General features: G+C 39.6%; 1 protein-coding gene across 5 annotated transcripts in view; it reads left to right on the forward strand.

Moving 5' to 3' along the window:
* The first annotated feature begins 1,023 nt into the window (after nt 1–1,023).
* LOC126843656 (mucin-17) overlaps nt 1,024–15,805 on the forward strand; it is a 56,541-nt gene continuing 41,759 nt past the window's right edge. For 3 of the 5 annotated variants that reach the window (XM_050581312.1, XM_050581311.1, XM_050581313.1), the window contains exon 1: nt 1,024–1,420. The gene's annotated coding sequence lies outside the window, so the exon portion shown is untranslated. The remainder of the gene's footprint in view (nt 1,421–15,805) is intronic. The other 2 variants (XM_050581309.1, XM_050581310.1) reach the window with 1 other exon arrangement.

A 15,805-nucleotide genomic window follows, 5' to 3' on the forward strand; every position in this document is an offset into this window, starting at 1 on the left:
TGACTCATATAAGCTCGGCGGGTGGCAAGCGTTTGAATAAAGGATTTGTCAATGCAAATTATGTGATAACTTCGGTTTAGAATTATTATTTGTTTCTCGAATTTTATTTTCCAACCGAAAGGTGGTAGAATATTTTTCAGGGTCGATCGGCTAGACACAATATCACCCCCAGCGGACTGGGGTTGTTTTGTGTGCTATATTAAAAAATAACATTGAGCTACACTGGAATAAGAGTTAAAAATGCCTATAAACGGTTATGGGAAGTAAAAACCGAAAAAAATGCATGGTGTATAAATATAACAATGAAGCATCGGTGGAGATTAGGGGGCTGGCTTGGGTTTCCAAGAACTTTAAAACTAAAGTGCTACGTAAATCAGTCACTAAATAACTAAATTATGCAATAAATAAATATTAATAAATGCAGGTATTTTGAAAAGCTTAAGTTTTAAGATTTTTTAGTATCCCCCCCTCCTATCCCAATCTCCGTTAATGTAATGAAGTAGTTCGTTGATGAAAACATTGTTGGTATTTCTTTATAATTGTGCGGTTTTAGTTGTGCGTGTAAACCAGGTAATTGTCCTCCGTCCAGTTAAAGACCTATCTCGAGAGAAGGGGGGGGATGAAGGTTTGCGCGTGGCTACACACAAAAACCACCCTTATTGCTCATGTGGATCGCAACGGCATGACGACAAAACCCTGTTGTAGTAGCATATATCGGCTAGCCGATACGGCCGGCGTAATTAAATCGGCCGGCGTCGCCTCCGCCCGATCTTGAACTTGACAGAGACCGAGGGCACGGGCAAAGGGGTGAAGGGTAACGGAAAGTGTCTCGGGCGACAAGCGACGGCGGCGGCTGCAGCGTCCGGCGTTCCCCCCCTCGAGCGCGCGCGCGCACAAGCATATATACGATACCGTAGGAGGCGGCGGCGGCGAGGACTGCTAAGAGGTGCTGACGGGGGTGGTGGTAGGAGAAGCATAGCCGATGTAGTGTAAACTGTAAGCTGGTGTGTTTGTGTGTGTGCGCGCGCGAAGAGGAGCTGCTCCGACGAAGAACACCGGTGCCCATCATCAGTGGTCGTCGGTTCGTTGTCCGGTAACGCCGCCGCTTGCAGCTGTCAGATCACACACACGTACACGCGTCCCCGTACCGGCTGCTGTGTAGATCACAGTCGTCGTTTGCGATACTCCCAGATCGTACACACGCGTCTTCGCAGCCGCCCGTTATTACTGAGTATTATACATTCTGCCGACCCGAATAAACGTTTGGGTTTTTTTTTTTTTTTTTACATAAATTTGCGAATTTTTGTCATCCCCCAAACGGAACAGGCCGTCCGGCGTGCCACCAAAGGACAGTCGGCGCGTTGTCCGACCCCGCACGTGTGTGGATACCACCGACAGGAGGACCAACGCTTATTATTAGGTTAGTAAAACAAAAAAAATTATACTTAAACATTTTTTTTTTTTTCAATATAATTTTTACCTTACTTGACAGCTATTTTTTATTTTGTTTACTCGCGTTAAACCTGCCAGGAGATTTTTGAATACTCAGGTTTAAAAAAAAAATTGCTTAAACCCTCCCCACTCTCCCCCGTTTTAAGATTTTGACTCTGAGATAAAATAATAAGTATCGAATTGCACAGATATGGCGAATATTTACGCATGAAAAAAAATACCATACAGTTTTATATACATAGATTTCGCGTTTTGATCGCGAATAGTGGTAAATTGTATTTTAAGTACCTATCCGAATCTGATGTGACTTAAATAATATGTATTTTTTTATTAAAATTAATATTTAACCCTTTTATGACAAATGCCTTGACGCATGTTTCGAGGACTGTTACATTGTTTTATCGTTTTTAGATAATTTAAAAATAAAAAATGTTTATATATATATATATATATATATAATTTGTCATTATTGCAAAGGGCTGGGTGACCAAAAAAGAGTTGACAAAAATTATGGCCAACGGTCAAACTGATGTAATCGCGGTATCGTTTTTGCAAATAGTATGAGAAAACATTACTGCGATATTTGTATTGGCAATAATAATATAATGTAATATTGTTGTACTCCACACAACAATTTTTTTTCTAAAAATGTTTTGAATCAAAATTAAAATTGGGGTTCTGGACTCCAGAAAGTTGTGTTAGTAGTTTTATAAAAATAATATTAAAATGTATGTTTACTAAAAAAAAAACATACTTAAGCCATAAGGATCAAGTAACTTATAAGAATTTTACCATTTTTTTTATCACTATCGTGAAAAGTTTACAAGGAAAAAGCAACAAACATTTTAACAAATGTTATCAAGTATTTGAAAAAGAAAAAATGTTAACTTTGAATTTTCAATTTTATTACTATATTATATCTTCAAGCTTACACCTTATGTATCTTCGATAAAACGATAGATTTATTATAGCCTTATCATAGATTTTTGAATGGTATTGTTTTAATATTATAAAAATTCAAAATCTAGTGTACTCAGTTTGATTGTAAAAAAAAATGAAAGGTTGAGGTGTCGATAAATTGGCAAATTCATTAAAAACTAACCGCGTTGGATCGAGACAAATCTCTCTAATAAACCGATTGTTGGCCGGCGCTGCAGCGAATATTAATAATTAAACCTGCAATCTTGCTACTTTGTATGCGACCCGAGAAAAAGTAATTAAATTGTGTTTGGCCCGTAAGAATATCGTCCAAAGACAACACGTATAAGTCGTACACGGCCTTATTATAATAATACTATGTGTGTTCACAAAAATAATAATAATACAAATATTGTATATTATCATTTATAATATGTGTTTTTGATATATTAAACGCGCCTTTCAAAAAAAATTAACAATTCGCATACTTACTTTTTTTTTCTCTGTCGACCGAGTTGTATAAAAAATAATTGCAAGACCGTTTTACAAAAGTATAAAATGTAGGTATATATCTATATACACACATTAATCGCTGTAATAGTAATTTATATTACTTATATTGACATTAGACATATATTATTAGAGGGAAATATCTAGATACATAATAGGCAAGACTCTGCAACGGCTGAATGCACAATATATTATTATTATTATCATCGCCACCGTCATTGCTCATTACTATACTTGCAAGCGTTGCTGCGCCAGTCGTCCTCTGCGCGGAAATTCGGTTGATTTGTAATAAATATTTTTAAAAAAAATTGCTGGTTTTTTTGGTTTTGCTTTTCATTTACGACCCGAGTGCAGTAGTCGACTGGTTTAACTCGAATCGACTGGCGGCGGCGACCAAATCCTACATTTTGGCCGGCCAACGCGATTTTAGTTAATGATTAATTTTAATTAGTCGCTGTCATTACGTTATACTGTATTATAAATAACGAGCAAATGGTAATTGCAACTAGTGTCGAACTCCTCATTTTTACAATTATAATATTTTATGATAATTTTCACGGTAGTTTTAATGTTAACAAAATGTATTCACATGATCATTTAGGACAGAAAATCGAATATTACCAACACATTTTTTACAATAACATTCCCTGTAATATAAAATTATTATAAACGCACTAACTGTATTTTTTACTCTAAATACTTTCCAATGCCTCAAACGAATCTACGCACTCGAAATATATCCAACCAAACCTCAACAAACTATTTGTATCTATTTCTGTGTATGCATTTTCATCATCTGTTCTATGTCGCTGTGTGGATAACATCTATTAGGTACTTGTTTGACTGCTAACTGTTATTTCTCGATTGCCGGTAATTAAATTACGAAGTTAACATTTAACTTCACTGAACTTATAAATTCATGTTTCTCTTAAACATCATTTATTTTCGAAGTCAGTTCGATGTAGCATCGATTTAATGTAATACTATGGCTGGATATTTTTAATTAAGTTCAATAATCTTATTATTTTTGTAATCTCATTAGTCTCCACATTAATTAGCTGTGATTATTTGTAAGAAATCATATAAAAGGCCTGAAAACTACTTATAGTGGCAATATTATTCAACGAGTTTATGTCCAGTTTTATAATATTTTTATAAAAACACTTTGTATAATATAATATTATTATCCAATTTGTATAAAAAAAATTTTCGAGTAACGATTAAAAGTAAATACACAATTAATGACATCGCTGTAAATAGTAAACATTTGTAACATTTTTTATTTTTTCGGTATCTTGCAAATAATAACCACCGTTTACATTCACCACTTCAAATACTTATATATTTATATTATTGTAGTATAGTCATAGGTAATATTAGTTAAAATACCAACACTAGAATAAGCATAAAAAATTGTAAAATAGTATTTCGTATAACCTACTTTAAAATGCAATTCTGCAAATACAACAAAACAATAACATTAGCAATAAATTAGGCTTAGACAAATACCACTTGAGAAAATGTTTACAAATGCCAAAGGGGACTCTGTCGGTGCGTCCAAAGGCAAAGTAATGCAAGATGGTGTGTGGGCAGCTAACTGGTGTAATTAGATCCCACTGACAATCGAATGATTAGGAGTACACTGGCTAATTACAGTACACCATGATAATTTGGATCAGTCACTGGCCTGGATTTTTCGATTAAAGCTAGAATTTTGATGGCTCTTCTAAGATTTTTCAATGTGCGAATGTCACATGCATAACGAATCGCATATATAACACAGGTGCCTGCGCGGTGTTCGTTCTTGGAACGACGTTTTTGTGTAAAATAAATAATAATATTAGATACATTAAACTCGATTAAAAAACACACATACGACCGTCCCCACAATCGTACATGTCTGTCCGCGCAAAAAAAAAAAAAATACCAACTTACCTTTATTGTATAAAAAAAAAAACACTTTAAACCCTTTGACGTATTGAATTAATGAGACGATTTTAGTTTACACATCCTGTCAAAAAAATTATGTATTATTCGTCTCAAATCTAAAGACGTTAATCCTAAGGCGACAATAACACACGGAAAAGTAATAGCTTTTCCTTTAAATTGACTTCCGAGTTAATTGGTTATGTAAATATCGGAGATTTGAACATGATATAATATAATATGTAACTCAACTATAATTTAAAACATTCGATCAATATAACCATCGAGTTAAGTTATAAATCATAAACTTGCCCAGCCTTGTGAATAATAATAATATACTGTATACCTACCGGACATCGTCTGCGCGTTATTGAAAAAACCCACACGCTGCCTAAACAAAAAAAAATATTTATATAAATAAAATATACAATTTACCGTTCTTTAATGAAAAAAAAAAGAAACAATATTGACGGATTAACAGCAGACTCGGAAAACGGTATTTACACGAGAAAAAAAAACACATACACATTTTTGCATTACATAATGTAAAATCATAATTTTGACTATATTCGACGATTCACGATTTATTTTTTTTCACCGATCACAAACAAATCGCGAACCGCCTTGTCATGGCATCGACATAATATAATAGTATTATAAAATATTTTCAGAAAACACAATAAGATTCACAGTGTATTAGAATATTATATTATGCCCCGTTAAGTGAGCCGCGCGTCGGTCGTGTATTTAAAATAGGTATAGGGAATAATATATTATACACACAAGCGTCGAGTTAAACCTAAAGATAAAAAAATATGTAGGTATATTCACACAATGAGGCATTTCTATTTTTCTCGTTTACAATCGAAATATGTATGTGTGTGTGTGTGTGTGTCTGATAAAGTGCCAACAATGATAGGCAATTGTGTGTTGTGTGTGTGTAAAAACACAAATCAACAGCGTGCCACGGTTATAAGAGACTGACATTATATGTACAGTAATTAATATTACCCGCAACGTTTATCACTATATTTTTTTTTTCCATTAATTAAAATATAATAGGTTTTCACAACATTATCGGTATGCGATCAAACATCATTATAATTATTAATGTTTTTTTATAATAATTTTGAGACAGAATTTATAAGAGTTGCCACCAAAACCACCAAAACGAATTAGCGTTCGTTTTTTTTTTGCTTATTTAAGACCTAAACAATATTTAGCATTTTTCCTAAATCATTCCATATGCATAATATCTCTGGGAAGGCTACCTGGGAAACCTTTCAAAATATAAAACAGCTTTAAAGGAACTCGGCTTTACTTTTTATTAGCCATTATTATTTTTTAAACACTAATAGGTGTTAATCGACAAACATACAACCCTAGCCGTTGACATTGGCTTTGAACTTAACAAAATCAAGTGTAATATAAATAATTAATTACCGGCCAGCCTTGATGACAAATAACAACATTGCATATATATGCACGCTATAATCGCGAGGTTAAAGGAACAATCATAAAAGGCACTTACCAGCATTGTACTTTTACTCTTGCAGCTATTATAGTGACCAAATCCAACCGAACCCGTTTTCCGCGCACGTTTCAAACGATAGGAATAGCGAAATTTATTTATTAATCATTTTCCCGTGTTCAAAAAACCGCGCTGTTCATCCGATTTGGCGAGGAGGACCAACAAAGTAGCATAATAATAATAATATGTAATGATAAAAATCGAATGATTCGTGGGCGGCCCTGAACGGTCGGCCATATGACAGAAAGGAAAACAAAAAAATAATAAAAAGTAGTACACGCGATATAATGTTATACATTTTAATATATTAATGTAAATGAATAGCGGCCAAGGTGAGAGACGAACGGTGTTAAGTATCCGGTGCTGGTTGTGAGTGCTGGAAACCAGTTCTGTTTTCTTTCTCCCAAGCACTCGATAATCTTCCGTTATGATGTCGGGTCGAAGCGCGGTGGCGGCGGCGGCATTCCATAAACGCTCACATCACAAACATGTTTTTTTATGTGTTTTATCAATTAATCAGGGGCCTAAACTCGGCTGCCGAGCACCGGCAACACCAGTGGGTCACCGTGACCGAGGTTATTGTCAACGCGCGGACAGACAATATTAGTCAGCCGGAGTGAGACGTCGGGCCATTGGCCAAAATGTGTGATGACAAAGTATCTCCCCAAGGACTGATTGTTCGCGCGACGAACAGATCAAAGACATCAAAGATATTTAAGAAACAGCCGATAAACTAAAGCTGCGTTCGCGTTTGATGAACAATACGAGACGAGAAAGAGGAGGAGATGACACGTCCGGGAAACCAGTTTGTAACAACAGTAATAGTAACAAGTACTTACCCGCCTCTGCCCGTTTGATCCGGCGCGATGTTATCGAGATGAGAAAATTATAATAATAGATTATTATACTTATCGTGTGTTTATTATAAATATAAGCGCGATGACACGTTCGTTCTGGTGGATTTATCGCCGTCGAAATTACCGTTAAATCAGCGGCCACCGGCGGCGTCGTCGTCGTTTGTGTATGTGTGTGTCTTTTTAATGATAATAATTGAAAAAACAAACGCCCCGGCCCAAGACGACAGCCGCGGTTGGTCTCGGCCTGTTCGACTTATTAGACTACTGTCAGCAGCTTCCCACGAAATCCACACGTGTTGTGATTTCAGACGACAACGGAAAACGGTCTCCGTTTCGCTTGTTTAAGATAAAGATCCCCAAAAAAGGCGACCGTCGACAAAAAAAAAAAAGAGAGATAAAATAATCATCTTAAAAGCGTATCCGTTTCGCATGGGCGACTTTCGGAGACGGTGTACAGAAAATATTAAGGGTTCAGACGCATTTGCCTAGGAATGAAGTTATTATTTTGTTTTTTTTACTCTGCAAATGGTACCGGTTGGCGTGTGAATATCCAACCCTGCTTCGTCCGGATCTTAAACCGTCTTCGGTCAACACAGGTCTTAAGACACACTCGAGTTTATCGAGCCAATCGCGTCCAAGGCGGCCGAATCTTTTAACGTCGGAAACGTACCCTACGAAACACTGCAGCTCCACCTTCTGTCCCCGGGGTGTGTTTTATCGACAACAAGTGGCCGCCTACGGATGCATAATAATATAACATAATGTGTCGTCATCATTACACAGTACTATACTACTCGCTGGGCTCCATTGCTTTTTCTTTTCTTCGCCGTTTCGGGCTATAACCCACGAGTCCGTCACCACACCCCGTACGCGACCAACAACAACAACAACAACAACCCTCGACCCCGGTGATTAATGAAGGCCACCGCCGCCGCCGCTCTGTTCGACCTTTGCACCGGCTAAAGGTCGCCGCCCCTTCGCGAACTGATACGTCCGCGGGGTACCATTATTTTATTGTCGTGTTGTATTTGTCGGCCCAGGAGTACACGCAAACACACACTCGCATATACATTACATTGCTAATGAATGGGGCAAAAGAGGGTGTGCGCAAATCCCTGACGGACTACCGCTGCGGTGCAAACTTATACCGGATACGGTTTCACGCGTCACAAATTACAACATTACTCCCACACCAACACAACCGTCGACTTTTTTGCCGGAAAAATTTCCCCTAAGTGCGCGTGCACACACTCTAAGGCAGTGTGGGAGGGGTAGGGCAATATTGTATGCTTTACGTGCGCGGTCATCGTACGAATCGGCCGGCGGTAAATTACGGCCAAGACTGTTTTGCATACTCAACAGACGGCCGCGGTGAATTTAGCATCGTATATCGCTCAGCGCGTGGAACAAGTACGTGGTTTCGCATTCGATTTTGCCATACGGTACACCCGCGAGCAGCACTTACGTTGACCTTGCGGTAAATTCTTCGCCGGACAAGTCCTAAAGTAAACGATACGACAGACTTCCAAACACTTCCCATTTCAGGTCTTACATAATAAAAAAAAAAAGAGTGTCTCAAAAAAACACAAACGTATTAGAAATTAAATGTCTGAAGAACAAATTCTTGGACTATTACTAACACCGTAGTTGAGCTACCGTCGCCATATTATAACCGCAAACCGTATCATTTCAAAGTCAACGTTTTCCACTTGACGCGGTCCGTGGAGTAACGAGCTTAACCTAACGCGGTACCTACACCTCTATCTGATAATATATTGTATGTATTAGTGTGCTGGACCGGTCAAAATGCCTCGTACGGTAATATAATTAGCCGCCGCGTTCCATTCGAAGGCGAGGGAAACGCAAACACCGGGGCAGGGAAAAATGCATAGTAATATATTATTATACTCGTAGTGTTACCTGCAAGAGGAGGCTTCACACGGCGGTAATGTTCGCGGCGCGTTTCAAAGTGTACTGTTTGTTTTTTGCTGCCCGGGTGAAGTGTGAACACGATAACGATGCGATCGCCGTGTACACTACAAAACGCACACACCACGTACAGGTTAGTTGTTCATAAAAACAGTCATAGGTTTTACGATGAAAAAATATTATGTGTGTGTGTATTTTCTTCTAAGCCCGACGTCTAAGTGCGGTTTTTTATGAAAGAACACCCCGCGTTACACAATTATAGACATTGTTGACAACGGTTAACCGGAACAAGCGTTGTGTGATAAGAAAAAACGACAATGACTGATTACGGTCATGGAAAAAATAATGATTTTTTTTTACTTCTTCGTCCATTATTTTGATGCTGTTTTTAAACCTGCGAACTCCATTGAAATAGCCACGCGCACGATGGAGATACATACCGTCGGCTTTGGGTACAACCGTGTGTAGGTCGTGGGGTTGATGTTGTTGTCGTTGCCCTATCGAATGCTACTATACATTTAGGCGCGGGAGGGCGTACACTGCCGGATAGCCCAGTTCGACTATTGTAATAATAATAATATCGTTGTATACTATTATAATCGGCTGACTCATTTAACTGTTAACGTCCGATGCTTTATCTCTCTCCCTTGACGTGCAGTGGACGTTCAACCGCCGCCGTCCGGATGACTACTCACAGAGGATAGAACAAGGAAGCATCAGCACCGGATAAACGACACGATCAACCTTGTTTTTCGCACTTACCGTCACGATTTGCCCCGGCGTTCCGTGAATCTGCCAAACGCGACTTCTTCAAGAAAATAATAATAATACAACACTCACACACACACACGGCTGTAATTAATAACTATTAAAAAATTCTGTCGATGGTGAGGTGGATGACGTAATCCGAGTGTAGTTTTTTTTTTTTCAATGTCACGGCCTCGGATATCCTATCCAACCCGCGCCGTGACCCTTTTGCAACGTGTTTCCATCGGGTCTGGTTCTCACAGAACACCACATACGTGCATCGACAATGTACAACAACAGCGTTAACCACACACGGCCCCTTATCAGTTACAGTTACATCACGATCCGGACAACCCGTAACTGTACAATATGTGTTATACACACGGTCGAGTGTGCGGTTCTCTCCGTCTCCGTCTTCTAATTATTCTCCTTTCAAACGTGATGTGCCTATAGTCGTGTCCGTGCGAAAAACCACGCGCGAAAACTGGTTGCTAGCTATAACCACACCATAATAACACCATCGACCGGTTGTTGCACCGTTCACAGCTGGGTAACCCTGCCGTGGTCTTCAGCGTCTTCTTATCTCTGCCGAGCTGATTGGCTGCTGCCGACCACCGGCTGTCCCGCCGACCTTGGGCAAATCGGTTCCGGATTCCGCTCCGAAGTATGAAAACCGCCGTCTTATTGTGTACGTACTACACACACAAGGCACCTATTTATACATTATGTGTATGGGCCGGCGTGGCTTACTTGTGCGTGTCAGTGGGTCACAGCCGTTCGATGGGAATCGGTCGACGGCGCATCGATAATGCTAATCAAAAAACGTAGAGCCGCGGTGTCGGTGGTACAGGCGTGTGGGAGCCCGGCAGCGGTGTTGTAAATCATAATGATATTACACGTGTATATTACCCACGTTGTCCACCTCCGGCTGGGAATATGGACTAATGCTAAACGGTGTAATGTAGATATGTATGCAATTACTGGACGACGAGTGTCCGCGTTCAAGAATGCGCGCCGAGCTTTGACCGCGGAAAGATTTCTTTGCTACGTTTTTTCTTTTAATCTCTTCACCCCGGGATCGGCTTGGAATCAAGACCGCGGAATAAACGAAATAAGTATATTATCTTCCCCGTGTTAATATTGTCATCAGGCTCGCCGCCGAGGTCGGGCGCGAAACGGGAAACGACCGGGTACGGCACATTCACGAGCTCGGCTAATGTTAACGACCTTATAACGCATGTCTGCAAGACGTAGGTACATCCGCGCTCACCGGTCGTTAATAGCCTTATGTGCCGCCCGGTCAGGAGCACTGGGTTATTTCATTTTAATTGAACCCCGGTCATAACGGTTCTAATTCGAGTCTGTCGAAATTTGACCCGACCGATCAACGCCGAGAAAAACACACATGTGTGCACTGTGCAATAAAGACATGACCATCATTATTCATCGGCCGCCGCCGCCGCCGCCGGACACGTGAAATGTTTGTTTTCTTATTATTACTATTTGCTTCGAGATACCTTCTCATTAATAACTATTTTTTCCTCCTACCATGATGAATGGACGCCGGGACATAATTATGCCGTACCGCGGCGGTGTATGTGCGAATCGTTACATTCGCAGTGCAAACCACGTCCTTAATAGGTATCACATATTATTTTGTTTGTCTAAACATTAAACCGGATTTTTATTTGTACACACGCGTCCATGCTGGCCAAGTAACAACTACCGTTAGCACAACGAAGGAGACTGCGAAAAAAATCCACAATCGTATCTCGGATGAAACTGGTCCGTAGATTAAAATTTTGAAAATAACCGTTTGACGTGACCGGCTTGAAATTTCGGCATATATTTTCATTGTACCTATAAGCCATAAAAAAAAAAAACGGAAAACTTTTTGGCGATCGGTTCGACTTCAATCGGTCGTCGGACTGATGTGTCTTAAGCATTCCACGACCGGCAACGGCTTCTCGGTAAATGCTCCGTTTTGACCCCAAGGGTTAAATTCCGCGCAATGACCGCGAACACAATGTGCGGATGTACATACACATGTACACTGTGTGTAAAAAAAAAAACCACCGCGTTTGAATGATAATGGATGTGATATAATTTTAATGAAGACGACAGCTCGCAATTATTTGTTATTATTTATACCATTGTTGTGTGTGTGTGTGTGCTGAAGAAAAAAAAGCCAACAGTCTTCTCGCCGTCTCTCTCGCACGAATGCTAAGATGTCTAAGACACCAAACCGTCGCCGCCAAAAAAAAACACACACACACAGGGGTCCCGGAGGCTCTCTCTTTCTATTTTCACGCGTATACAAGGTCAGTGACCAACGCCGTCGTCGCCGCTGCTGTTGCTGCTACCAACAGCCGAACGATTAATACAATAATGTTTGCGGCGGTCAAACGAACAACCGACACATTATGATAATTATTATTGCAATCATAGTAAAAAACGATACTTAGAAAATTCTACAAAATGTCTTATCCTTTAATACGTGATCCGCCTAGGCGATCCTCGGCCTGCACGGCAGTTAACGCGCGTTCGTTTGGAGAAAAATGATTCATCCATCCGTCTTGACCTGTCTCTTAGATTTTGATCTCTTGGCCTGTCTCTTACATTTTACCAAGGTATTGGTGATGTACCTACTCTTTGTACTTGTAAAGAGTGTCAGTTATAGCCATAATGTTGTACCCCTCGCCTGAGTACTTCTACGGTGTAAAAAAACTCCCTTGTGTGTAAGAGGGTGCTTTTCATTTGCATCTTTTTCGGTTCCAACCTCAACATTACCTTTGTATCCTTTTCGCTCCTTTTTTAAAACAGTTAAAGTACTTACAAAGTAAATATTGTTTTTTTTTGGTAAAAATTCATTTTTTTTTTTTTTGAATTAGAAGTTAACATTATGGTGAATACAATTAATAAGCAGTCATCGTTGATCACGGGGATATTTTGATGAACAACATAAAATATACTTCCTAATTATATTTTTGTTTTTTTTTTGTGAACGGATGTATACATAATAATTTAAAATTGGATTGTTTACCATACGGTTTTAAGTGTCGCACAGTGTATTATAACACGCAACACGCAACCGGTTAATATTGTCTGACTCATCTAATGTGGCCTTAAGCTTAGTTGTCAATTCGTAGGTGAAACAAATATTACCTACCGTTTCTATTTGGAAGAGGCGATGAAACACACAAAGGTTAAGCGAAAAATATGGCCACCGACCTATTGATAATTGTTCTAGTTGTGAAAACCGTGGGTACGAACGGTCTCAAGGTTGACAGAAAAACGCTTTGTACGTTAGCTATTTATTTCTCCTTCCCTCCTCCCATCATGCCCATTTACTGAATTTTTTTTTTTTCAATATACTTGTGAGAATTTTTCGTTATAATTTTTTTTTATCTTTACCGCATGTCGCTGCATACGTAATAATCTCTTTAAGCTGTTACGGTTATTGCCGTCGAGTTGCCAATAGCGCAACTATAGGAATCGAGTAGTGGGAAAAAAAAGAGACGTTAGCTGCAAACGGTCGAACGCGCATCATTGACACACCGCGGTGGTTATGACCTGTTATTACGCGGTGGGGGGGGGGGACGTCCAGGACCGATACCACCAGAAGGGTGGAATAAAATCTACAGAAAAGTTTTTTAAACAGCATACAAAGAAACCGAGATACGACAACGCCAATTAAAGAGACCCGTCAAGGTCAACTGCACGCCAATATAAATGTCGTTATCGTTGAGCACAAGCTAAACCGTGGCGCGGACACCGTACTTGGGTGTTATGCGGTTCGTGACATTTGTAGAGCTAGAGAATCGAGAAGAGCTCGAACAATAATTTCGAATTGCTCGAATGCGGTGTTTTACGACCCGGTGCGTGGCCTCGTCCAAGTGCAACAGCTCACAGATCATTAGCCGCTCAACGTCTTAACGACTTGACACGAGCTGTTGACATCGGACGGTTCACATTCGTTTTTTTTTTTTTTTTTTTTATTATTAATATTATTATTATTTAAACAATCCTATAAACCGCGAGTGTGCGGTTTTTTTTTTTTTTTTGGTCGTCGTTCGAAATTGGCCGTGTCCAATCGTTAAACTATCTTTGAGAGCACTTGCGGCTGCGATCGGGTCGAACGCCTCCTCCTCGGTCGACGGCGAAAATATACGTGGATATTATTTTTTTTTATTTCACCATATCGTTGTGCCATTGACTTTTTGTACGGGAATCCTTGAAAAGGCCACCGGCTTTTGTAGGCCGCCGCCGAAGCAAAATCGTAAGACACGATATTGTGTTTCTCGATCTCGGTCGGGTGGCATTTTTTTTTTTTTACTGAAAACCCGAAAAGGATATCAAAAATCGTACTTGTAGTTCCCCCCCCCCAACCCGGTACGGTATTGGCACCACGTGCGATTGCGTTTCGCTGGTCAATAACCGGATCGAACAGTCACGATAGCTGCAGTGTGTGTATCTCCGACTCCGGTCACGTGTTTAATATTAATAATGCTAATATGGTCGCCTAAATTTTCACTGTCGAAATCGTTTTTCGTTCGCACAACGTGTGTGCTTTACGTTAACTCGGTCTCGAGGACGTTTTCTTCCGCGCACAATGGGTCAAGGAGGTTCGAGACGTGAATTCTTAAATGATATCCTAAACGCACACACGCTAATACAAATGAACCGTGTAGGTTTTTTTTTTAATAGCCGCCCGTGAAATGCGCGGTCGATTTCTTTATTTCAAATACTTTTCCTGTACACGTATATTCATAATAATCCATTTACAATATTTGATTATAATTGTACACATTATGGCGTTGAACCGCGATAAAAAAAGTACAAAACCTGTCGGCGACTTCAACGCCCGGCAACGACATAGACGACCTAACTAAATTATAATAATAACGAGACGCTTCAAAGCTCTAAACGTAATTGTAATTTAAGATTCACCCAAAGGAAGTTCAGAAAGAACAAGCAGAATAGCCATAGTTAACCGTTAGCGGTAGTTCGGAGAACCAGTAGCATAACGAATTCACTACATGAATTCGAAAGTATAATAATTATAAAAAGTCGCAGAAGCCAATACGCTTACCTATACGAAACCGTTTAACGAGAAAGATGAGAATATAAAATCGACTCTCGCGAAATTACGAATATTATTTAAAGACAAGTCTCCGTACGTGTATTTTATTACTAACAGGCTCATTTTCTATGAGCTTATCCACAGGGGCAGATACATTACGATAACCTATTAACCGCTGGACCGATTTCTTCAGTTAGCAGATCAGCAATTGTAATCCAAAGGTACAATTATGGTACATTTTTTTGGCGTTTTTCTTGATATTGTCTTGTTATATTTATTGAAAAAAAAAATCGAATTAGATCTCAATTTGCGTGGGATATTATTTAGATTGTAGTAGCGCCGGTATACGGGGAAAAATCAAGAAAATATCAACAGCATAGGACAGGGGAAAACTTTTTCAACTTATTTCGCTTGTTCGGGTGTGGTTTTGGACGCCGGGTCTGCAAATCGGGCTGAAGGTAGGTCCGGCGTGTAGCATAATATACGGTTATTGCAAGCTTTTAGAGGGAACAGTCTACTTGGCTTACGAGTTGTCCGTACACGTCTGGGGAATTCGGTTAGCCTGCTCAACGATCGCCTGAAAACCGGCCAAAATTCCTGCGCGACCGAATTATTATTCATTTTAAGCGCTATTATATTATTGTTATACACAGCCGAGCCAACGGCCACGTGAAAATATTGTTGTAATATCATTATTATTATACATGTTAACCGAGAAGTGCATACAATGTGCATGGTGTCGACGGCTTGTGAAAATCGGCCGATTCGCGCAGCAGACCATCGCTGACGTCACACACACAGAAGATGCGCTCCCGGACATCTACCTACTATGTATATATACAACAGCCGAAT

Source organism: Adelges cooleyi, unplaced genomic scaffold (genome assembly GCF_023614345.1).
Source record: "Adelges cooleyi isolate 19-005CV unplaced genomic scaffold, UGA_ACOO_1.1 ACOO_flye_CR_arks_rails_tigmint_CR_PRNA_574, whole genome shotgun sequence".
NCBI classification, from domain to species: domain Eukaryota; kingdom Metazoa; phylum Arthropoda; class Insecta; order Hemiptera; family Adelgidae; genus Adelges; species Adelges cooleyi.